The following is a 25,954-nucleotide window of genomic DNA, read 5'->3' on the forward strand; positions in this document are numbered from 1 at the left end:
TCATTGGCAAGTAATTTGAATTTTAGTGAGAATTCTAATGCTTTTGAAATAGGTTGCTTGACTGAACAAAGGCCAAGGGTAAAAATAAATATTGAATTCATGATTCATCTTTGCATAACCAAAAAGACAATAGCTTGAAGTACTATGACTCTTAAATTTTTTTTTTTATAAAGGTTGTGATTATAGATAGCATAGTAGGTGGGGAGGGTCGGAAGTATAAAGAGAGAAAGGCACTCAATTTGCATAACATGCGTGATATTCATACTCAATAACTCTGGCACACATTTGGATGTATGCATACATGGGCGTGCGCGCGCACACACACACACACACACACACACACACACACACACACAACACACACACATACATACTCTTCAGGTTTACCCCAAATAGATATAGTCACTCCTGGGGCTAGCTGACTTCACTCTAACCAGAATAATGTTAAGAGCTATAATGTGAAAAGAGGGATTAGACTGATTCTGCTTGGCCCAGAGGGTAGAAGTAGGATCAAAGAGAAGTAGTGAAGGAAGTAGATTTTCTTTTATAGAAAGAAAAAAATTCTATAAAAAATTTATCTTACTTTTAATTTATGGAATGAAACAAGCATTTATATTGCATAGAACAATAACAAGATAAAGATGCATGTCTGTTTTATACATCATGCTATTCTTTTAAACTATTATGGAAATGTTATTATGGAAATGTCTTCCCCCTTCCTTTTTTCTTCCCTCCCCTAACCTCACTCCAGAAATGGCCGCCATTAGAAATAAATGTGTGTGTGTGTGTGTGTGTGTGTGTGTGTGTGTGTAAGTAAATTTATTCTATAAATACTTCTATTTATCTGTTTATCACTTCTTTCTCTGGATGCAAATATTGTCTTTCTTCATACATTCTTTATAATAAATTTAGGTATTTATAAAAGATGAAATAATTTATTTTCTGAAAGTTGTTCTTAAAATCATATTGCTGGTACTATATATGATGCTTCCTTGGTTCTGCTCATTTTGTTTTTTTTTATTTCATGTAAATCTTTTCATTGTTTTCCTAAGCTCATTGTTTCTTATAGCACAATAGTAGAAATTATTACAATTACAACTTGTCCAGCTATTCCCCAACTGATAGACATCTCTGCAATTTCCAGATTTTTGTCAATGAACATTTTATTTTATATATTTTTTTAATTAAAGATTTTATTTATTTTAAGTTTTACAATTCCCCCCCCCATCTTACTTCTCTCCCCCTCCCCAACAGAAAGCAATTTGTTAGTCTTTACACTGTTTCTATGTTGTACATTGATCCAAATTGATTGTATTGCAAACTCTTGGTTATTCCTCTCCACAGAAATCTTTAGTAAAAGGTGAAAGATTTATTCGATCTGAAGAGAAACCAGAGTATGAACATTTTTAAAATATAAGGATCTCCTCCCCCCTTTCCCTAATCATTTTTGAAAATAGACTTAATAGTGGTATTGTTAGGTCCATGAATTTGTGTCTCAATTTTTCTTAGAATGGGAACTGGTCAAAAGTACTATGGGAGGTTTAGAGTTCCTTTTATTATTGAGAATTTTTCAGTAAAATCAATCACTGAACAAGACATTGTTACATATCTACTATGTGATAGGTGCTGGAGAGACAATAAACTTTTAAGATTCTATGATTCTGCATAAAAAAGCTTCTGGCCTAAATTATTTTCCTCATCACTTTTCCTCCCTCCCTCCCTCCCTCCCTCCCTCCCTCCCTCCCTTCCTTCCTTCCTTCCTTCCTTCCTTCCTTCCTTCCTTCCTTCCTTCCTTCCTTCCTTCCTTCCTTCCTTCCTTCCTTCTTTCTTTCTTTCTTTCTTTCTCTCTCTTTCTTTTCTTCTTCTTCTTCTTCTTCTTCTTCTTCTTCTTCTTCTGTCTTCTTTTTTGCTCCTTCATTTTTTTCTTTTTGATATGTGTACTTAACATTCATTTTTGTCTTAAAAATGCAAATAAAATCCTGTGATGTGATGGAAACAGCATGGGATTTTAATAGCAAAGGATGTGGGTTTTAATATTGGCTTTACTTCTTATTTCCTATTTGACCTTGGGCAAGTTAATTCCTTTCTCTGAAACTTATCTTGAAAATGATTTGGATTAAATGAACTCTTATATGCTTTCCAGCTCTCAATCTATGATCTATAACTAGGAAGAGATAATTTATCAAAGACCTAACACTTTAGCGTATCATATCAAGGAAACTTGTATTATTTTCATATATTCATTAGAAATATCTTGTTGGAAGAGAACCTTTAAGTTGACATTTTGTTCTAAGAAATTGAATGTCTTTTATTGCTTTTTAAAAACAGAAATTATAATGGAATCTTGTATTCTCCATCTTTTTTCCAGTTTCTAGTGTAATGGTAAAGGTGTGGTGTACTGTGGAAAATCTCTTACAAGAACCTACCTATTCTTATTCAGCATCTTCCTCAAGGATGCCTTCAATGTGTATGTGACTTATTCTTATAAATATTTTATCTATAAGGAAGTATGCATATGTCAATATTTATTGATGCTATCTTGGTTTCTTTTTTATTTTTTGAGTAAGAGTAAGGAGTAAGATTTGTTTCCCACAACTTCTGCACCATTACTTTCTTCAGGCAATTTAATAATTAATCACTCAGGGTTGTCAAAATGATTTCCCCTCTAACCCAAGCCTCCTTTGGGTATACTTTTTCTTAACCAGCTGCCTTTGCCACTTGTGTCTTTTCTACTTTGATCTCCCTTGTAAATACATCCAAAATCTAGATGTGTTTGCTCTACTGTCCTGGATGGTAGAACGTATTTGTTGCAACAATCTTTTCCATCTTGAATTCATTTGTTGTTCTTGCAGTCCTGTATTTAAATATCTTTGGAATGACCTTGTTTAGCTGAATCTCTTACCAAGTTTAACTTTTTCCTTCATGACTTCTCTCTGTTTTATATAGTGACATGGCTCATAATCTTATGCTATTCTTCTCCATAAGTCTTTTTTTTAATGGAAATGGGTTGAATGATTTGCCCAAAGTCACACAGCTAGGTAATTATTAAGTGTCTGAGGTCAAATTTGAACTCAGGTCCTCCTGACTTCTGGGCTGGTGCTCTATCCACTGCATCACTGAGCTGACCCTCCATAAGTTTTTATGTTCTAAACTTGGGTAGTCTTTCTATAATATTCATCTCTTCACTTGGTAGATGAGTCAAAGGCCTGTGAGCAAGTTTCTTTCGGTCTCAAGATGCAATTAACTTACATGCTAAACTTTTATGAGAATAATCACTGTCAGTGGTCTTTCTTCTATTCATATCCCCTTTTTCAGCATCAGTGACTTTATATATACTCTTTTTTCCCCCAAGGCAGTGGGGTTAAGTCGCTTGTCACACAGCTAGGTAATTATTAAGTGTCTGAGCTCAGATTTGAACTCAGGTTCTCCTGACTCCAGGGTCAGCGCTCTATCCACTGTGCCACCTAGCCGGTCCTCACATCAGTGACTTTGGAAAAAAAAAAGGTCAGTCTGTCATTTTTTAAATTTTCAGACCAAATCTTTTTTCTTATTTTTCTGTATGGCTTGTGACTGAAATCTCTTATAATGTGTTCTCTCTTCCTATTAGGATGTTAGTTCCTTGAATGTAGGTATCCTTTTGCTTTTATATTTCCTTTCCCAGTTCTTAGCCCAATACTTTGCATACAGTAAGCATTTTTAATTCATTCATTCATTCATTCATTTTGCTTTATTTTAACTCAGTATAAATTTTTATTTTTGTTTTAACAAGTTCATACTCTTACTTTAGAGATATCTAATTCAGGAATGACTCCTACATCAGTAGTATGTCATTTTCTCTCTATTAAAATGTCAAGTTCTTTTTTCTTTTTTTGTAATGTTATTCAGTGTTTACCAGGCCCCATTGCCTTTTGATTCTTTTCTTGAATAAAGTATTCATGTTGCATAGGCACAAGGCATGTGACTTTACCATAGTCTTAAATCGTTTGACCCTCCTACTTACTGACTCATGCTTGCTTCCTAATAAAATTCTCACTTTCCTCATCTATTACCTTCTTTGCTTTGAAGTTACCAAATATATTTTAAAAATGCTGACTTGATTTGGAATGTCTTACTGAATTCTTTGTATATTTTCTCTCCATCTGTAATACAAGATGACTAACTATTCCATGAAATGATATTTCTTGTTGATTTTGGGTAAAAAAATAAAGCTAACTGTGAACTCTTTTATTTATCTCTGTGGAAGTGGCACAACAGAGCTCGCATAACAATTTTACCTTAGTGAGTTGTCTTTGAGAACCAATGAACCACCCAATCATATATCTGTAATATTTCTTCTAGTTTTATTTATAACACTGTCAATATGTTTCAGTTTCTCCATATTTTTATAGTTAATTCCTTCCCTTGTTAGTTACTCAACGAGAATATCACATTTATCACCAATAATTAGGCAAATATTCATAGTCCAAAAACTGATTCTTAGGATCTTCTTTTTTGGCAAAATGCCACTATTGCTACAGAAGAGGAAATGGGGGCTACATAGGAATGAGGGTCATCTTGAATTTTATTGTGTCTCTTGTGCTGCCATGCAAAATAGTTCATTACTAAGTAGTCAGCCTGCTGGCAATGAGATTCTACATGGTCAGTTGGAGTGATCCTTGGAAAGCAGTCACTAATTTCAATATTATTCTCAGTTTTTCTGGCATAGTGTAACTTCCTAGTGCTTGTTTTCCACTGATGTAAGCTTAGAGATCCTAGAGATATCCTTATAACAAGATGAGGTATCTGAATTAACCTTTGGTGGAGGGAAGATGGAGACAATCTTTATTTGTCTTTTTCTGCTCTGGGAATGATAGCATATCCTATTTTGGGGTTGATGGAACTATTTTATCAATGTATATTTCCTCATCTTTTTCTTTGGATAGAGTTTTGTGGAAGCACAGAGGTTAGGCAATGAAAAAGTAGGAATAAATCATTCCCAACTTGCCATACAATTAGGATACTTCTGATTGGTGTAGTATGAACCTAGGAAGTGTTGAATAGGCAAATAACAACTGACTTTATATAGTGTTTTAAAATTTATGGAGGACTTTATATAAACAACCTCTTGTGCTAGGAGGCAGTGTGATGCATTAAAAAGAGCCCTGACTTTGAATTCAGAATCAAATATCTCTTTGGAAGAGTAGACATACCTGAAGGTAGCAATCAATTCTGATTGGTTGATAATCAATGATAATAGAGAATATCACAATGAAAGATGGACCCATTCTAATAAGGAACTGGGTCGGGAAATTCCACTCAGATCAATCTTGCTTTCTACCCAAATCTGAGAAGAACACAATGGGCTTTCTGAACAAGATTGAGGAGAAAGTCAATCTAATCTCAAGATACCTAAATTCTTCAGATTCTGACTTGATCTAGTAGAGAATGAGAATATAGGAAGAGAGGGGGAAAAACCCTTCATCTCCCCAATAATTTATGGGATTGAGAAAAATGATTATTAAGTAACAAAAGTTTGTCTTTTTATTTTCTGATATTTTATCCCTCTCTAGCTAGTGTTTTTTCTTAATTTCCTACAAATAAATTCAGGTCTTCTGTATTCTTGGAAAAGCTTTTTCTTGACCTTGAGATCTGTCCTCTCAAGATATTGTTCTATCTCATTCTTCTTAACTGTCAAGCTCCTAGAAAGAATTCTCTTTACTTGCTTCTGTTTTCCCCCATCATTCATTCATTCTTTAACCTCCTGTAAAGTGATTTCTGACCCTTATTGAAACTGCATTTTTCAATGATTACCAATGACCTCTTAATTGCTTTATCTGATAAACTTTTTCTTTTTTATTGACACATTTTGTTTTTACACATCAGTCATTTCCATAGGAAAAAACAGTCCCTTAGTCCCCTTGCATAAAAAAAGAGCTAAACTCCTTAATTGAATGACTGATACTGTGCCACTTTCTATTTTATAATTTGCTATCTGTTGTCAGAAAGTAAGGATGTATCCTTTAACTTTATTGAATTGGAACCAACACTGTTCATTCTATTTGACCTGAATTCTCTTTCCTTCTATTAAATAGCATTTATATAGAGTATCCAGGTTTGCAAAACTCTTTGCAAATGTTATCACATTTTATCACAACAATTCTGAGAGGTAGTGCTGTCTTTGTTATATTGTTAGAGTCTATCTCTCTCTGTTCTATTTTCTTCACTGCATGAGTTTAAACAAGTTTTCCCATGTTTTTTGGAATTCTTCATAGTTTTATTCCTTGCAATGCAGTAACATTTCAATTTACATGATTACCACAGTTGCTATCTTTTTTGAATCATTGGTACATAGTTTATTTCTAGTTTTCTTTAACTATCATAAAAGAATGCAACTTTGAAAGTTTCATAGCAGAAGTCCTTTTCTTTCTGTTACTGACTTCCTTCAGGCATAAATCTAGTAGAGAAATTCTTAAAGAAAAAGGTTTGAAAACTTAGCAATTTTTTTGCATAATTACATATGGTTTTATGAAATTTCTGGATCTCTTCATGTATCATACAAATGACTATCATGTTTTTCCTGAGTCTTAAATTTAAAGATAGATTCCCCATTCCTTCAACATTTTCTCAGATGGCCTTTTGACATTTTAGATGTCTTCTGAATATCTCCAGATTTTCAATGTCTTCTTAACTGGAGAATCCAAGACTAAACCTAATAATTTTGATGTGGTTTAAGCATGCAATGCTCAATGAAACCCCTACCTTCCTTAATACTGGAAGTTATGCTTCTTTTAATACAACCCAAGACCATATTGACTTTTGGACAGTGGTATCCCATTGTGGACTACTATTAAGCTGAATTCTCAAGACATATATTTTTCAGAATAACTATTATTTAACCATTCCTGCTTTTTCTTGTGCTTATGAAGTTTATTCTTTTTGATCCAAGTGAGAGACTTGATATTTATCATTTTAATTTTATCTTATTAGAATCAGGCTTATGTTCTAGTCTCTCAGGATCTTTTTTAGATCTGCATTCTATCATCCAGCACATTTGCTAGTCCTAGCAGATATGTGTCATCTGTAAATTTGAAAGAATATCACCTCTATCTTTATCCATGTTATTGATAAAAAAAGTTAAATATCACAGGTCTAGGCAGAGGTTTTAGGGGACTCTCCCTTGACAGATTCTTCTCAAGTTAACCACATTCTATGTGAGTTAAACCCTTCCAGTGGGTCTAAATCAATTTAACTATAATCTCTTCTACATCTTTATATTTTTCTTCAATGAAAACCTGAGAATCTTTGTTAAATGAATTTTTAAAATCTATACAAATAGTGGCAGCTAGGTGGTATAACAGATGGAGCAACAGCCCTGGAGTTAGGAGGACCTGAATTCAAATCTGGACCTCAGACACTTAATAATTACCTAGCTGTGCAAACTTGGGCAAGTCATTTAACCCTATTGCTTTGAACAAAGAAATCTACAGAAGTTATTTATTTTTTAAAATTTTTATTTCTTTCATTTCTAGGTTTTTTCTTTTTTTCTTTTTATTTATTTTTAAAATTTATTTATTTATTTTTGAATTTTACAATTTTCCCCCAATCCCTCACAGAAGGCAGTCTGTTAGTCTTTACATTTTTTCCATGCTATACAATGATCTAGATTGAATGCATTGAGAGAGAAATCATATCCTCCAGGAAAAAAATAAAATTTAAGAGAGAGAAAAATTACATAATATGATTTTTATTTATTTAAGGCAATGGGGTTAAGTGACTTGCTCAAGGTCACACAGTTAGGCAATTATTAAGTGTCTGAGGTCAGATTTTAACTCAGTTCTTTCTGATTCCAGGGCCGGTACTCTGTTGACTGCACCACCTAGCTCACTTGGGTGGTCTTTTTTTAGTCCATTCTACAGCTATTTTTTCATTTTTTAAGTGTGTTGAACTCATTTATATACCAAGTTATAATTGTTGTTTTTGACTGTCATACTACTTAAAAATCCTGTCATACTACTTAAAAGCAGCCTTCTATTAGGTATTTGAGGCATGTGATGTTTGAAAATATCTAATCCTGTTCTTTCTTGAACTTCCTTCAGTCATCTTGTTTATTTTGAACACAGATTCCTTATTGCTTATTTTATTGCTGCATACTTCCTTATGCTTCCATTTCCTAGCTCAAATATGAGTGTGGTTCAGGAACCTCCCCCATCACATATACCTACCTTTGTGTTAAAACATTAACTTCAGAATACAAATTCTCTTCCTCTCCCTATTTTCACCTCTTCTAGGTTTAATCCATAAATAATTTTTCTTTGTGCTCTCAATGACTCACAGGCATGATGGAATTTTAAAGATGAAACTCTTATCTTCTTTCATTATGTAAATATTGATTTTTTTATTTGATCTTTTTATGTAATATGATTGTACTTTCCTTACTTAAATTTTATTTTGAAGAATTTACATAGCTCTAGTTTCCTCAATAGGAATGATGTAAATTCTTCCATCTCATAAAAGGCTATCTTTTGTTTTTTTAACAAAGGATTATGCACTCTTTGTATACTACTTTATAGGACCAATCAATTTCCTTTGTACTCCATTATATTGAATTTTAGGCTTTTGTTCTATTTCTCTTTATTGATGAGCAATTGTCTGATTAAAACTATTTTTTTCTGATTTTTTTCTATTTGTTTCTATTTTCTATTTTTTTCTGACCTTTCCTAAGATTCTATTTTTCTCACTTTTAGGTAGAAGTTTTAGATGTTGACAACTACATTTATATATGAGTTAAAATTGAAGGTTTTTTTTTTAATAATGGTGTCCTGTGGCTTCTATTTATTTGTACTTTGACCTAATTTACTAATACTTATGAAATTCTGGTACTGCCATGATGCTCAGATTATCTCATTGAATTCTGTCTTTAAGACTTATGGAAACTAAATTTTCCTAAATTTTGCTCTTGTTTTATTTTCTAATAGTTTTTTGCTTTATCTATATAATTTTGAGTGTTGAATCTGCCATTCTCTTGTTCAGTGAGAATTTTCTTCCATTTAATTTAGACAATTTACTTTCTAACATAATTGAATTACTCTTTGAGATCTCTAATTACTAACCTGATTTCATATCTAGTTCTTTCCTGAATTATTTTGAATTGAACTTCTAACCAATTTTGGAGATTCTACCAGTTGTTTTAGTTTCTATTTTATTTCTTTTATTATTATTTTTCTTATGAGGGCCTCAACTTGAGATTTCCTCTGAAGTAATTTTTTTGTCTTTCCCTTCTGTATAACAATTGAAGAATTAATTTAATTATCTGCATTTCCATGGTTTGACTAATGTATGTTATTACTTGTATACACAACATGGGAACCAGATCATGGATACCCAAAGCAGTTATTACAGTTATGTTATTTATTGTTCTTTCCTTAGTACTTCTTGATTGAGGAAACTAAAAGAAGTTGATACTGACATAGAGAAAGATGAAGGTGAGGAGGTAAGTGTGTAGAGAAGGACATACTAAAGGAATTGATGAAAGTATTCTCAACAGGGCACATTGACATAGCTATGCCTGGTATATTCTAAGAATAAATGCTGTAAGGTGATCAGTTGATTTCTGGTGTTCTACCTAGGGTTAGCATTCTTTTCTATGGGAACACATTTTTCTATTGTTTCTTTATATTCACAATACCTAGTCTATCCATAGGCCTTTGGAGTATTATGTCATTCTAGAAACACAACTGTTTAGACAGGCCTAGGATCCTTATTACATAGCTATTCTTTTTCTTAATCTCTTTTGTGCATTTATTGCTATTTTGAAAAAAATCAAAGGGAGATGGGTTTCAACATGACCTCTTATTCACTCTTCCTGACAGAAATCTGAATCTAATCAATATTTCTCTTTTTTCATTTCCTCTATTTTTCTCTTGTTAATTTCCTCATCTCTTCACCCATAGGCAGCTTTCTGATCAGAAAAAGTGATATCAATAATGTGTATTTGACAGCTAATAGCATGAATATTCTTGTTTTAAAAATTACTTTATTTTTTCAATTACATGCAAAGATAGTTTTCAATATTCATCTTTTTGTAAGCTTTTGAATTCCACATTTTTAGTATCCTTCCTCCCCTCCCCCCCTCCCCATGACAGTGAGTAATCTAATAGAGGTTGTATATGTACAATCAGATTTAACATATTTCCTTATTAATCATATTGTGAAAGATGAATTAGAACTAAAGGGGGGGGACCTTGAGAAAGAAAGAAAGAACTTAAGTTTTAAAAAGTGAAAATAGTATGCTTTGCTCTTCATTTAGACTTCATAGTTTTTCTTTCCTCTGGATATGGATGGCATTTTCCATCATAAGTCTTTTAGGATTATCGTTGATACCTGGACTGCTGAGCAGAGCTGAGTCCACCATGGTTTATCATCTCGCAATGTTACTGTTAATGTGTACAATATTTTCTTGTTTCTGCTCACTTCATTCAGCATCACTTTAGCATGAATATTCATTTCTAAGTATTCAATTTCTTCAATTTTTCTATAGTGCTTAAAGTTATTGATTATATCTTACTTCTGTATTCCTGTATTTCCCCCCTGGGCTTCTGTGATGGTATTCTGTCCTAGTACTTCTAATTGAGTGTCAGCTCCTTTTCTTTTATTTTCTCTAATTAATTTTCATTTTTCTGTCTCCTTAAAGTGGTTGTTTTTCAGGATCATTTTGGACCTCCTTTTCTTTTCCATTCTTACTTGATGAACTTACATATTTCCAAGGGAATCTATTATCATTCCTTTCTAAATTTTTGCTAAATATATTTATTCAGCTCTAAACTCTCTCCTGAAATCTACCCCTACAATTTCAACTGATTAAGAACTCTACTTGGGTATTCTGCTTGCATCTCAAGTACAATGTATCCCAAAATAAACGTAATTTTTTTTTTTCCAAATCCTACTTTTGTTCTCCACTTCCTTATTTCAGTTGATGGATCATTCTACCTCATTACACAAGTTACAAAATTAATATCATCTCTGACTTTTCTCCTATCCTAACCCCTCATATTCCACCAGTTGACAAATTCTGTGTATTTTGTCAAAATCACTCTCATCTTTTCCCTCATTTCCACTCCCATTGCTACTGCCCTGTTTTTTAAGTCCCCATTACTTACTGTCTCTAGTCTGTCTTTAATCTCCTGTTTCTAATAGATTCTTCTTATAATTTCTAGAATTTTATTTTTCAGGCATAGGTCTGATCATGCCACTTTCTTATTAAAAATCCTCTAGTAGTTTTCTCTTGCTTAAATGATAAAACATAAGCTCCTTACCATGGTATTTAAGTCCCTGTATAGTTTAACACGAACATAACTTTCCAGCCTTACTGTACAACATTTCTTCCCATGCAGTCTATATTTTAGCCAGATTGAGTTATTATTTGTTCCATGATCTTATCTGACTGTCCTTTATCATTGCATATTCATTTTTTCTCTAATGCCTGCAAGTATTCCTTCTACATTTGCAACTGTTGAAAGATTTATCTTCTTTTCATACCCAACTCAGGTACTTCCCTGATCTCCTCAGTTAAACATGATATGTTCAAGTTTTCTTAGACTACTATTTTGGAGTTTTTCTTTGTCTTTAAAAGATTCTACCTTGTTTAAACTTCTCTTATTCATGTAACTTTCTACCAAATAAATTTTGAGCTCCATGAATGGAGAGACCAGGTCATTTTGGAAGATTATCTGTATCCCCAATAACTTGTACAGTGGTACACAGTAAGCATTTAATAATTATTGGCTAAGTTAAATTCTAATAAAAACTGATTTTTTGAATTTTCTAATTTAAAAGAAATTTTACAATGTCCATCCCATTTAATTAAGGGGACACAGGTCTCTGATCATCTTACCTCTTATTTATAGTCACCAAGGTAAAATGTGAATAGCCAGTGGGTTTCTTAGGATGATTTATTTGGAAATTTATTTGATGCTTCAAATAATTGCAGCTTAACTTACTTTATTTATTCTTTTTTATTCCCTTTCCTGATGATTGAATAATTAAAGAGAAAGAACTTCTGTAAACTGAGTCTATATTTTATATTTCAAGTCTATGCTTCCCTATATTAATGAAAAATTATGTTTAAAGAGAAGAATGGATATGTTTCCAAGAAAGTTATAGAATAGACCTCCCTTTTAACTGAGAGCTATGTTGGTAGTCTGGACTATGGCTACTTTGTAATATGAGTTTTATTTCCCAGAATTTCCTCAGGACATGCTTCCTGGCTTGTCTAGGACTGGACTAACCTGTATTGGTGCTGGACAGAATCATTAACTGAGTAATGAATCGTTAACAAAAAGTTACCATTTGCCTTCTTTGAATCTCCTAATAGGTGGACCCTACTCCAAACGATGGAAAGAGTTTTATCCAAAAATATTTACCACCACAAGTATCTCTGCCCCCGCCCATATGTACAATGCTCCTTAGTTTTCAGAAAACTTTCATAAATCTTAGCAAATTTTATTCTCACAGATACTCTAAAGACATAGGCCAAGTAGCCCAGAGAGGCACAGATTTAAAGCTGGATAGGACCTTGGAAGGCAACTCTCAGAGCTTAAGGGATTTTTGTCCATGATCACATAAGCTAATCTTACAAATGGGGAAATTACTATCAGTGGTGAAATAGATGCTAAAATTCTGGGCTTCTCCAGAGCTCTTATGTGATGATATCATTATCACAGTTCCCTCCTAAAGACATTTCTGTTCCTTTTGAAGAGTGGTTAAGACATTTTGGTATCTGATATTCCTGGGGTCTCCTCATATGAGGTCAGTAAAATCCTTACTTTGCTTTCAATATTTTGAGGATAAAAAAACAAAACACCAGTAACAATTGGGAAAAACGCTATTTCCAGCTAGATATGGTGGCTTGAGTTGATTTTTGCAGTACTGATTTTAGCATATGATATAGTCATTATAAGTTAGATTAATATAATAGTAGACATTTATCTCATTCTTTAAGGTTGTCAAATGTTTTACACACATTCTTTAACTTAATACATAATTCTATTAGGTAGATTATGAACCTATTATTTCATTCCCATTTTACAGATGAAGTAATGAGAGGTCAGGTTAAGTGACTTTTCCTCTTTTTTTCTTTTTTTTTTGTGACTTTTCCTCTTAATAAGTCATCCTCCTAATAAGTACCAGAGATAAGATCAAGAATTCATATATCTACAAACTCAAGTTCCAGTGACTTTTAATTTCCTTGCTAGGTAATTGTTAAGTACCCAAGGTTGGATTTGAATTCATGTCCTCCTGAATCCAGGGCAGTGCTCTATCCACTATGCCACTTAGCTGCCCTAACTGCAATGTTCAATGACAAATCTATGTCCTTAAAGTTGAAAAATAAGGCTAGAAGACAGAGGACAAGGTAAAGTATAATACTGTATTGAGGTTGTTGTTTGAAAATATTCTACTAGGTAGACCCAGATAATTCAAGATTTGTAGAGAAATACAAGAAAACCTACCTGAATTGCAAAAGTCTTGATATACAGATGACTCAAAAAAAATCCCTTAAAAATCCATTCTAATGATTTCAGGATGCTAAAAATTTTCATCAGAGAAAATAGATGGCCTTCCACCTCCAAACTACAGAAAACATTAGCACAAAGGCGTCTATATGGCTTGTTGTTGTCTTCCTGGTCACTATTGATCGTTCCCCCTGCATATAACAACTGTATCTCTGTAGAAGCATGGAAAAGCATGTCACCTATCTGTCTCTGTGTGCAAAGATGGAGTGGTGAGGATGCATATCAGATATCAGTGCAGGTATAGTAGGTTATATCTTTGGAGTGTGAGTTGATGTGTGTGGCAATGTGTCCTATATATTGTACATAATATAGGACAAAATATTTGTATTATTGATATGACATTTGGTGGAGGAATAAAAGACTTGTTTTCAAAGAAACAGTTGCAATGGTCAAAAGGTATTATAGTGCCAATTCTCATTTCACTTCCATTCTATCACACAGATATTCCTCAGTTACCTAGTAGAAGTTCTGGGTTCAGATTCTGTCTGTAACTCTTATTAGTTGTGTGATTTTTGGCAAATTACTTAGCATCTTAGATCCTCAGCTATGTCCTCATCTTTGAAATAGGTATAATAATAATTGGAATATTTAATTGTTTAAGATGATAACCTCATGCTCATGGTATATCTTTACATCTTAACCCTTCAAATGAGTCAGTAATATATATATATATGTGGAAATAGCCTATATATATATATATATAACATATATATGTTTTATATATATATATATATATTTCTTAGGCTCTTGATTCAATTGTATTGTTAGCCAGTTGTGTGGCCTTGAGAAAATTAGATCAACTTTATGCCTCTTTTCTCATCTATAATCTCTTCCCTGCTTAGTTCACCAAGTTTCAGTGAGGATCAAATGAAGTTACTTATGTAGTCTTATAACTCAAACCATGATTTCATCTGTGTTAATATTCTTTCCACTGGTGTAGGTTGAAACCTTTTCAAACTTTAGTAGAAAACCTGTGTGAATTGACCTTTGTAAGGCCAATTATAAGTTTTATAAGATTATGTTAATAAGATTTATATATTATTAAAAGATTTATAAGAAGAAATCACAATCTGGTGCTTCATCCTTTTTGTTGCTGACTCTTTGCAATTTCACTCATCTAGTTCTTAAACAATAAACATGTAGTTTATTCCATAGACCAGGGATTGTGTTGCTGCCTATTTTTTAATATGGACCACAAACTATCAATGATTTCTTTTTTGTTATTGTTGTTTTAGACATTTTTAGTCATGTCTGACTCTTGGTGACCCCTTTTGAAGTTTTCCTGGCACAAATACTAGTGTTATTTGCTATTTCCCTATGCAACTCATTTTATAGATAAGAACACTGAGGTAAACAGGATTCAGTGTTAAGCCTAGAATCATCCAGCTAGTGGGTATCTGAGGTTTGATTTGAACTCAGATCTTCTTGACCATAGGTCCAGCTTTCTAACCACAGCACTGCTTAGCTATCTAATTCTTAGATCTTGAATTGAATGAAATCAGGTGATGGGTTGGATTTGGCCCTCATAGTTCGACAATCTGTAGCTTATATCATCATCAAAATCATTCTGCTTTGGTGGGACCTGCTACTCTATCCCAGTGACATAATCATTAATAATCCAAGATCTCCTTTAAAATGTGATTAAACATTAGATGTGGTCAGCTTACATAGAAATATTGTATTCTGTTCTGTCTGCCACGTTTTAGGAAGAGCACTGATGAGCTTGAGAGTATTGAGGAGGTCAACCAGGATGACTGAAGGCTTCAAGTACATTTCACATGAGTATTGGTGAAAAAGCTGTAGATGTTATCCTAGAGGAGGGAAGAAATATAACTTTCTCTGGTATTTGAAGAATTGTCACATTAGAAGAGGGATTAGAGTTATTCTACCTTTTCTAGATAGCAGATCAAGGAGCAATGGACTGTTGCTTATCCAACATTCTTGAAGAGGACATGACAGCAGGGAGGGGATGGCATGACAGACAAGTGAATTGGATTTAAATGAGGGATGCTTGGGTAAAGTTACTAACTTTATTTTCTCCTACAGGGTCATCTTGGTCCAATGGTAAGAGATAGATCAGAATGACTAGAGATGACCCTGAATTCAATAGAAGACCTTGGCCCCTTTAAGCTAATATCTTTCCCGGATCTCAGTTTGACTGAGTGATTAATCACTCACCCAGTGATTAAGGCTAGGTAAGAAAATGGGAGCAATGAGAAGATAAAGAGTGACAAATTTATTCTTGAAGTAAGTAAAGACTTCCTCATAGAGGTGCTCATAAATGGAATAGGCTCCTTTGGAGATAGTGAGTTCTCCTCAATTGAGATCTTTTAAAAATTTTTAAATTTTTTTTTCCAATTGATATTTTATTTTTCCAATTACAGGTTATGAAAGTTTTTCAACGTTCATCCACATACATAAGCACATTTTTAAGTTACATAATTTCCTTCCACCTTCTCTTCCCACCCCCCTTCCCTCAACAGTGAACATACAGGTGAATATCAAACATTTGTATTTAACAGGTTTACAGATTAGCCATTTTTGTTATGAGGAATTAGGATTAAGGGAAAAGAAAGAAAACCATGATATAGGAAAGAAATATATAAGAGAAATTTAAAAAAAAGTGAATGTAGTGTTCATTCAGATTCTCTAGGATTTCTTTTTGGCTTTATTTTGTTTTGCTTTGTTTTTCTTCCTCTTGATGGGGACAGGCATTGCAAGTCTCCTAGGGTTGTTCTAGCTCTCTGAACTCCAGAGAGGAGCTGCATCCATCAGGGCTGATCAACTCACAATGCTGTTGCTCATGAATACAATATTCTCTTGATCTGCTCGCTTCATTCAGTATTATTCTGTGCTTCTCTAGAGTCTGACTATTCTTGGTATCTTATAGAACAATAGTATTCCATAATATCCATAAGCCAGAACTTATTCAACCATTCCGCAATTGATGAGTATTCCCCCAATTTCCAATTCTTTGCCACTACAAAAAGAGCTGCCATAAATATTTTGGAACATGTGTGACTTTTCCCATTTTTTTAGGATTTCTTCTGGACAAAGGCCTAGTACTAGAATTGCTGGGTCAATGGGTATGATGAGTTTTATTGCTTTTTAGGTATAGTTCCATATAGCTCTCCAGAATGTTTGGATCAGTTCACAATTCCACCAATAGTGCATTAATGTGCCAACCCCTCCCCCAACCTCTCTAACTTTGATCATTTTTCCTTTTTGTCATTTTAACCATTCTGATAGGTAGAAGGTGGAACTTCATAGTTGTATTTCTCTAATCAGTAATGATTTTAGATCATTTAATTTAATTTAATTAAGCTTTAATTTCCTCATTTGAAAACTTCATATTTTTTTTTTTTTAGGTTTTTTGCAAGGCAATGGGGTTAAGTGGCTTGCCCAAGGCCACACAGTTAGGTAATTGTTAAGTGTCTGAAGCCGAATTTGAACTCAGGTACTCCTGACTCCAGGGCTGGTGCCTATCCACTGCATCACCTAGCTGCCCCTCTGTTCATATTCTTTGACCATTTATCAATTGGGGAATGACTTGTAACCATATAAATTTGATGCAGTTCTCTATATATTTTAGAAATGAAACCTGTATCAGAACCCCTAGTTGTGAAAATTGTCTCCCAGTTTTCTGTTTTCCTTCTAATTTTGGCAGCATTGGTTTTATTAATGCAAAAATTTTTAATTTAATATAGTCAAAACCATCCATTTTGCAATTTATAATATACTGTATTTCTTGCTTGGTCATAAATTTCTCCCCTTTCCATAGATTTGACAAAGTATTACTTATTCTGTTAATTGGTCAATGGTGTAACACTTTATGTCTAAATCCTGTGCCCATTTTGACCTTATTTTGATATATAGTTTGAGATGTGGGTCTATGCCTAGTTTTTGCCATACTGTTTTCCAGTTTTCCCAAAAATTATTGTCAAAGAGTGAGTTCTTTTCCCAAAAGCTTATGTCTTTGGATTTGTCAAACAGATTACTGTAGTCATTAGCTACAGTTTTTCGACCTCATCCTAATCCACTGAACCATTATTCTATTTCTTAACCAGTACCAGGCAGTTTTGATGACCGCCACGTTCTAGTATTGTTTTAGTTCTGGTAGAGAGCCAGGTCACCTTCCTTTACATTTCTTTTTCATCAGTTCCCTTGATATTCTTGACCTTTTTTTTTTTGCTCCAGATGAATTTTGTTATCATTTTTTTCTATCTTGGTAAAACAGTTATTCAGTAGTTGATTGGCGTGGCACTGAATAAGTAATTTTATTTGGGTAGAATTGTCATTTTTATTATATTACTCAACCTAACAACCATGAGCAATTGATATTTTTTCCAATTGTTTAGATTTGACTTTATTTGTATGAGGAGTGCTTTATAATTGTGTTCATACAGTATCTGAATTTGCCTTGGGAGGTAGATTCCCAAGTATTTAATGTTGTCTGCAGTTACTTTAAGGAGATTTTCTCTTTCTATCTCTTGCTTTCTTGGGCTTTGTTGTTCATATATAGAAATGCTAATGATTTATGTGGTTTATTTTATATCCTACCACTTTGCTGAATTTGTTAGTTGTTTCAAGTAGTATTTTTTTCTTTTTTCTTTTTTAGTTTTTGCAAGGCAATGGGGTTAAGTGGCTTGCCCAAGGCCACACAGCTAGGTAATTATTAAGTGTCTGAGCCTGTATTTGAACTCAGGTACTCCTGACTCCAGGGCCAGTGCTCTATCCACTGTGCCACCTAGCTGCACCTCAAGTAGTTTTTTAGATGATTCTCTTGGGTTCTCTAAGTATACCACCATATCATCTGCAAAGAGTGAAAATTTTGCTTCCTCATTGTCAGTTCTTATTCCTTCAATTTCCTTTTCTTCTCTTATTGCTAAAACTGATATTTCTAATATTATAATTGAATAATAATGGTGATAATGGACATCCTTGTTTCACCCCCAATCTTATAAATGCTCCTACTTTATCCTCATTACATATAATATTTGTGGGTGGTTTAAGATAGATACTGCTTATTATTTTAAGAAAAACTCCATTTATCCCTAAACTTCCTAGTGTTTTTAATAGGAATGGATCCTGTATTTTATTAAAGGCTTTTCCAGCATCTTTTGAGATAATCATATGATTCCTGTTGGTTTTGTTATTGATATGCTCAATTATTTTGAGTGTTTTCCTAATATTTTCTAATATACTTGATCATTTTGTATTATCCTAGTAACAGCTTGCTGTAATTGCTTTGCTAAAATTTTATTTAAGATTTTGCATCAATGTTCATTAGGGAGATTGGTCTGTAATTTTCTTTATCTGTTTTGGTTCTTCCTGGTTTAGTTGTCAGTATCATATTGGTGTCCTAAAAGGAATTTGGCAGAACTCCTTCATTTCTTATTTTTAAAAATAGTTTATGTAGAATAAGAAACAATTATTCCTTAAATGTTTTGTAGAATTCACTTATAAATCCATCTGAACCTGAAGGTTTTTTCTTAGGCAGTTTACTGATGATTTCTTCAATTTCTTTTTTTTGAAATAGGGTTATTTAAGTATTTTATTTTCTCTTCTGTTAATCTTGGGAGTATATATTTTTGTAAATATCCATTTCAATCAGGTTGTCAAATTTATTGGAATAAAGTTAGGCAAAATAGATTGGTGGTTAGTTCACCCTTTTCATTTTTGATATTGGAAATTTATCTTCTTTCTTTTTTTAAAATCTAATTAACCATTGGTTTATCTATTTTATTATTTTTTTCATAAAACCAATTCTTATTTTTATTTATTAGGTAATGATTTTCTGGATTTCAATTTTATTACTTTCCCCCTTAATTTTCAGAATTTCTAATTTTGTATTTAATTGGGCATTTTTAATTGTTTTTTTTAGTGGTATGGTCAGTTCATTGACTCCTCTTTCTCTGTTTTATTCATATATGCATTTTGGAGATATAAATTTTCCCCTAAAAACTTCCTTGGCTGCATCCTATACATTTTGGTACAATGTATCATTGTTATAATTTTCTTGGTTGTAATTATTATTTCTATGATTTGTTGTTTGATCTGCTCACTCTTTAAAATTAGGCTAGTTTCCAATTAATTTTTGGTTTATCTTTCCTTGTAATTTTATCTGTATCTTTACATGTAATTTTTATTGCATCATGATCTGAAAAGTACGCATTCATTATTTTTGCCTTTCTACATTTGATTATAAAATTTTAATGTCCTAGTACTTAGCCAATTTTGGTATAGGTGCCTTGTACTTTTTATTCCCATTAATTTTTCTTCAGAGATCTATCATATCTAAGTTTTCTAGATTTTATTTACCATCCTTTTTTTTATTAAAGGTATTATTTGAGTTTTATAATCCCCCCCCAATCTTACTTCCCTCCCCCCATCCCCCCACAGAAAGCAATCTGTCAGTTTTTACTTTGTTTCCATGTTGTACATTGATCCAAATTGAGTCTTAATTCCATCTTGTTTATTTTGTTATCTAGTTCTGAAAGAGGGAGATTGAAGTCTCCCATTATTAAAGTTTTGCTGACTATGTGTCCTTGTAATTCACTCAGCTTTTCTTCCAGGAATTTGTATGCTATACCACTAGGTACATACATGTTTTTTTGTAATGATATACCTTCATTGCCTATGGTGCCTTTTAAGTAGATGTAGTTCCCTTCCTTGTTCCTTTTAATGAGATCACTTTTTGCCTTTGCTCTGAGATCAGGAACTATACCCCCGATTCATTTTTTTTACTTCAGCTGAAGCATAATATCTTTTGCTCCAGCCTTTTACCTTTACCCTGTGTGTATTTCTGTTTCAAATGTATTTCTTATAAACAATATATTGTAGGACTCTGACTTTTATTCCATTCTGCTATTTGCTTCAGTTTATTACTAGTTCTTTATTTCTCTCCATGCTATCTTTCCCCATTTATATTTTTTCTTTCTTTTCCTCATATTTCTCCTCATCACAGTTTTAATCCTTTTTCCCTTTAATTTTTCTTTTAACTTTAACTTTTCTTTTCACTTGTACCTTATTTGATATTCACTTTTACCTTCCTTTTTATCAGTCCCATCCCCCCCCCCCCTTTCTCTCCATCCCTACTTCCTTGTAGAGTAGGGTAGATTTTTAAACTCAAATGGGAATTTTTAAGGTCTTCTATGAGCTTTTGGATTTGAATCCAATTCATAGATTGTTTTGAGACTTCCCTGTAGGTAATTTTTCACTTTTTTTCTTATTCTGAGGTGGCATTGTTATCATCTTTATCTGTAGCTTTCTATTGGGGGGGGTGTTTTTATCTTTTTTTTGCTCATCTTTACTGTTTTGGTTTGCTCCTGGGGTATAAGGGAATAAAGACCCAAGATTTTTATGCTGGGCCTGGGGTCTGATTTCTGGCTTGTCATTGGCTTAGCTGTTGTCTGTGCAGTCTAGGTGTTGCCTTTGCAGAGAAGTGTTTTCTCCTTTATGTTCAGGTTCAACCTATGCAGTGGTTTGTTCCCAACCCAGTGCTATATTTTGTCAAAGTTTTCCCAGGGTTCAGACTTTGTTTGGGGATGGAACCCTCCCTGTTGGCTTGCTATCCATCTGCTGGATCCTATGCTGTTGTCAAATTGTCAGGACCTGGACTGCACTGTGACTAAAAGCCTTGCACTGGCACTCTCATTCTCCTGCTTAGCTGGACTTTACTTCCCACTTTTCCCCAAAGAGACAGACCTTCACTGAAGTTCCTCCATGATGTCTACCATTGAAAACTTCTTTGGATCTTGTCTGTGTGTGTGTGTGTGTGTGTGTGATCTGTAGCTTTTAGTTGATCTCAATGAGAATTTTGTCTTTCATTCCAGGAGTTAGCAAACTTCTGATTTATAATCTTGCAAAGTATTAGGTAGATGCCAAGATTTTTAGCTTTGTGTAGGAAAAAGTTCTGGCAGCATGGGAGTTTCATGCTGCCATCTTGGCTCCACCCTGGAAGTCTCCAATGGAGGTCTTAAAGCAAATACTGCTTCCCCACTTGCCAGCTGTGTTGTAAGGGAATGGTTTTTCAGCTATGGATTAGACTAAATAACTACTGAAGTCTCTTCCAACTGCAATTCTGTCATTTTTGTGAGTCTGGGAAAGTACTTTGAAATATATAAAACACTCTATAAATCAAGTTATTATTTTTATTAGTAGTATTACCATTATGATAATTCTTTTCTTCTCATTCTTTTTGATGGGGTTCAGATAAAAACAGTCTTGGGACAAGTTTCTCTCTTACTATTCTCTCTTTATATTGTGTTCAATGGACTATTGTACAGCTGGGTGCTTTTTGTTCAATAAAAGTATTTTGATGGAAAATCCTCCACTGTGGACTCCTTGAAAGCATCCTTATTAAATGAAGCAGCAGATAATAGGGTTACTATGTATGTCATCCTGTTCCTACATAATATTTATAGCTTTGGTTAAGTCTCTATACATTTAAAAAAAATTTTATTTACTTTATTCTTAACTTAAGAAATAAAACAGGTATTTCTTTAACATACAATAGAAAAAAAAAGATTGTGCATGAAGTTGCAAATTCATTATACATATTTTGCTTGGCCTTTTAAATATATACATTTATAGTGTATCTTTTTAAAATTTTTTCCTCTTTTTTATCTTCCCCCTCCAGAAATGGCTAGCATTAGACACAAATATATACATATATTTGAAAAACCATTCTATACAGACTTCTATTTATTAATTCTTTTTCTAGATGCAAATAGTATTTTCCCTCATATGTTCTTTGTAGTTAATTTGGGTACAATTATAATTAAAAAGTATTTTTATTCTCTGTAGTTTTTTTAATTCTCTGAGTATTTGATATGGTAAAACTACTACAATATCACTAATTTTTTTTATTAATAAATGTTATGTCTGGGTTATTATGGGCATCTGTTTGGTTTAAGAGAGCATTCTGTTCAATCACAGTTTATTGGACATTATCCAGAATATATCAAAGTCTGAAAATGTAAGATAGGGATGAAGTAATGAAAGGTAATAAACATCTGTTTGGTGCCTAGTATAGGCCAGATATTATGTTGACTAATTTACAAATATTATCTCATTTGATTGTCAGAACTCTGAGAGGTAAGTGCTGTTATTATCCCCATGAGGTAAACTGAATGATTTGCCCAGGGTCACATAGCTAATAAGTGTTTGAATCAAGGTTTGACTTAGGTCCTTCAACTTCAGGTCCAGTGCTCTATCCAAATTGCCTGTAGTGCATTTAGTTGATCTCAATGGGAATTTTTCTTTCATTCCAGGAGTTATCAAGTTTCTTGCTCTTGCTAAGTATTAGGTAGATGCTAAGATTTTACAGGCTAAAGTAATATATTGTGTAGTCTGCACCATTTTGTTTTATAACCTACATTGATTTCTAAGTCTGGGCTCCCTAAAGATAGCCCTTCTATAAATTCAGGGGTCAAAGAACTATTATTTCTAGTTATTAGTATAATCCCGCTATTTCCACAAACAAATCCTCATGACTCAGTTATTTATTGAATACAATCTTCTTGGCGCATCATTATCTTTGTCCTTTGATTCCATTTTTGGGATCTTTGTTTCTTAGGCTTAATCTGGAAATAACCTACTTTTTTGTGACCTTCAATCACCCAATGGCAGATAAATTGCCATCCTTTACTTTTGAGTGTGAAGTAATGTGTTTTTAGTTCAAAACTATTTCTATATATTTTTTGACATGTTGTTCATGTGTCCTAAGATTGATGATTAATCCTCTTCTTCCTTTTTGATTTTTCTATTGATATGATGGGTCTGCACTAGCAATTCTCTGGAAGAGGCTATTTCATATCCCTTTAATCATTTTACTGGATGTTATAGCATTTTTAACTGTTTTAGTAATTCCAAAGGGGTACATCAATTGACATCATACAAGTGTTAATTGCTTTAAATGCATTCTCATTCAGCTTTGATTTCACGAAGTGAATAAACCTCTTAATATATTTTTACACAGCTATTTATAAAAAGATATTTTTATACTAAATGTATCTTGTCTGGAGGAGACTAAAGTATTTTTTAATGTGACTACACCCTTTCCTCTCCTTTAAGCCTTGCCTTCTGTCTCCATCTTTCCTTGACACATGTTCATAAGTTTACACCCATCTAGTGCAAAAGACATTTCACTTCATTGGAGAAAGTTTTACATAGACTTGGATTCAAATGTTCACTAGTGAGATTTTTATTTGGCATGTTCATAGAGACAAATGGGAAAAAATAAAGTTGTCCCCCTTTTTTTTTTGGTTGTGGATTCTTGTATAAAATCTTATCTTTATGTTTCCATGTGCTTTAGAGAGAGCCTTTATGTGAATATTCTCAATGAAATAATTTTCACCCATTAATAAATTGCTGTTATATTCAGGATTTTACAATATATCACAAAGAGAAGCAGTGTTTTGTGTGGATGGATGGTAGATAGAAGATGTCTTCTAAGCTCACCTCTGCTACAAATTTGCTTTGTGACCTTGAGTAATTACAACTCTTTGAATCTTTTTCTCATCTATATTTCCTCCTCTGAAGAACTAAGAGAGTTAGAGAAGATGATCTCAGTTCCTATCTAGCTCTTATGTCCTATGATTTTTATATTCAGCATCTTGTAACTTAAAATGACCTAAAAGGTAACTAGTAGATAAAACCAACTAAGCCAATTATTAAATAGTGGCAAAAGTTGGGTTAAAATGAACAAATCAATACTCTCCCTTTTCTCTTTGATTCTAAGATGATACAGCAAAACTCCTTTCTGGGAAAAGTGCTGACTATTTTATGATTCTACTTGTTCATATCCCCTCCCCCAATATTCTTATCTATATCTAAGTTTATATTTGGGCCACAAGTACATGCCTGGAGACAATAGTTATAAAAACATTATAGCTTCACAGTCATAACAAAATTTAACCTTTTTGTTCAGTATGATTCCTTGTTTTATCTTTCAGAACAAAGAAAATGAGGGTGGGAGAAAAGGGGGGGGGGTTGTAGGATCCAGTAAAACCTTGCAATAAGCAAAGAAATATGCTGATGAAAAGTCCATTTGCCTTGCTTAGCATTCTGTCTTACTTGCTCTTAATGATTGACTTATCAATCTACAATGAATAGGAAGGCCTGTTCATTTAGCTGTTGGCATTCTTGCTTGTTTGCTGAAATGTCAGTGGGGGTGTTATGCAGTCAGGTTGACATTAGGGCAGGGAAATTTTCTTGTCAAAGATGGTCTGCACTAGCACATTCTCTGGAAAAGGCTATTTCATATCCCTTTAATCATTTTACTGGTAATTCACTAGTTGCCAATCTATTGTGATGAATGGATTACAAATGAAAAACATAAAAGACAAAGAAACTACCTGTAATCTTGTATTAAGTAAAATAATAACGTGGCTTTGAAATTACAGGTATACTTATTTATATTCAGCTGACTGTAAATGCTTTCTTTCTTTATTAACTTGTCAGTAATTCAAACTTGGGACTTTTTTGCTTGCTCTAATGAATGCTGGTGCCAATGTGTGATTTTGAAAGAGGTAAATGTCTCTACACTGGGAAGTCAGAAAATAAATTTCCTATGTCTATGACAAGGTTTAAAAATGGTATCTCTTGTGTATTACTCTCCATGGGAGCCTTTTAGCCTCTACTTTATACAAGTTATTTGATTCAAAACAAAATAAATAATATGAAACAACCACAACTGTGACAGGATTTTGAAATTCTATACCATCTTGCAAGGCTCAGCTCTATTGCCATACCTTTGTTCTCTTCCAATCAGAAGTGATCATTTTCTTTTCTCTGAACTACATATTGCTTTCAACATTTTCATTAATTGTTCTTATTCTAGTTTGTATTGTATTTGTTTCTTTATCTCTCCTGCTAAATTATAAACTCCTAGAAAGCAAGGTAGTATTTAATCTTTGTTTCCTCCCTAGTTCGCAGCACCATGATTTGTTTAGAGTAGACATTTTGATATTTAATTTATCTGCAATTTAACTAGTATGGATATTCTCTTTCCTATGGCAAAGACTACAAACCTTCTTGGTCAGTGTCAATCTTCATCCATATCCTCCCATAGATACTTTACATATGTACTATTGAACAAACTGGAGTCTTTATTCTATAGTTTTTGACATTGTATGGATTTCAGTGAATCATAAATGTTGTCCATTAATTAATTCTACCCTCTTATTACTTTAGAAACTCACTTCCTTTTCCAATATTATTCTAGGTGTATCAAGAGTCTTAAGATCCTTCCTTTTCCTTTTTAAAAAAGCTAGTAAAGTCTTAGGTTTTAAAAATGGAATTTAGATTTTATGAAACACCTTTGATGATATCCTTTATGCCATAAAAAGATAGGGACAGAGACAGAGTGATGGAGAAAGAGAGAAACAGACTGAGACGGAGAC

The 25,954-nt window shown here is 33.1% G+C and overlaps 1 non-coding gene across 1 annotated transcript; it reads right to left on the reverse strand.

Annotated features, from left to right (window-relative positions):
- Positions 1-1,281: 1,281 nt before the first annotated feature.
- On the reverse strand, positions 1,282-1,398 carry LOC141510304 (U5 spliceosomal RNA). The gene has a single exon (XR_012474808.1). It is a non-coding gene; the product is annotated as a U5 spliceosomal RNA (small nuclear RNA).
- Between the last annotated feature and the right edge of the window lie 24,556 nt (positions 1,399-25,954).

This window comes from Macrotis lagotis, chromosome 1 (genome assembly GCF_037893015.1).
Source record: "Macrotis lagotis isolate mMagLag1 chromosome 1, bilby.v1.9.chrom.fasta, whole genome shotgun sequence".
NCBI lineage: Eukaryota > Metazoa > Chordata > Mammalia > Peramelemorphia > Peramelidae > Macrotis > Macrotis lagotis.